We start from the raw sequence: 875 nt of genomic DNA, 5'->3' as shown, positions 1-875 counted from the left end.
AAATAACTATGTCCTTTCCTTTGTCTGGTCTTGTTATTGGAATGTTTTTGTCATATTTAAAAATTTGAAGAATCATGAGGTATTGTTCGGTATGGTCTGGGATTATGCATAGATTCTCTGCAATGTTGCACATACATATAAATAATAAATGCAGAAATTTGGTTGAAAAATGCACTGACTGCAAATTTGTAAATATTAATTTTAAGCATCTGACAGGTTCTTCCGAAATGAGCAAAGAAATTGACAAAACTTAATTTCCAAAGTCGTAGACCAAAATCCAGGCAAGTGATAAAGCATTCGTTTCATTATCAGTTAAAACTTTGTCTGAGAAATTAAAGTATACTTTGTTTACATCGCCTTTTTTTTCTTTTTTTTTACTTTCTGTCATGGATTGTCTTCTTCCTACAGTCTGATTCATTAATGCAGAAATGTCTTCAAAATCAAACAAACTGACTTTTTATTAAAAAAAAAAAACATGGTTATTTGTAGCGTCTTGAGTTTTGTGAGTTTCCTGGTATGTTTCTTAATTTCACGGCCAGGAAGTTTGAAAAGCCACGATTTATGGGTGAAAGGAGCGACTTCTCGTACAGTTTGAAGTTGAGGAAATTGGGGATAATACCATATAAGTTGCAATAACTCCGGAATTTGGGATGCCGTTCTTTAATCTTAGTTTTGAAGATGTTCATGTCGCGTCTGTAGGTTTTGAGTGTTCGTTGGCCATATCTTCTCGTGATAATTTTCGGTTTTCCACGCCGGAAACGTAGTGTTAGAATGCAAAGGAGAACCGGGGCTTCGGTGAACACCATTGGTACTAGAAATAATGAACATCAGACATAATCCGAGTACCACAAGGAACAAAGACCGAACAGACCGTT

The sequence above is a fragment of the Penaeus monodon genome, chromosome 27 (genome assembly GCF_015228065.2).
Source record: "Penaeus monodon isolate SGIC_2016 chromosome 27, NSTDA_Pmon_1, whole genome shotgun sequence".
Classification (NCBI taxonomy): Eukaryota; Metazoa; Arthropoda; class Malacostraca; order Decapoda; family Penaeidae; genus Penaeus; species Penaeus monodon.
The sequence above is the reverse complement of the archived record's forward strand: the minus strand, read 5'-3'. Positions refer to the sequence as shown.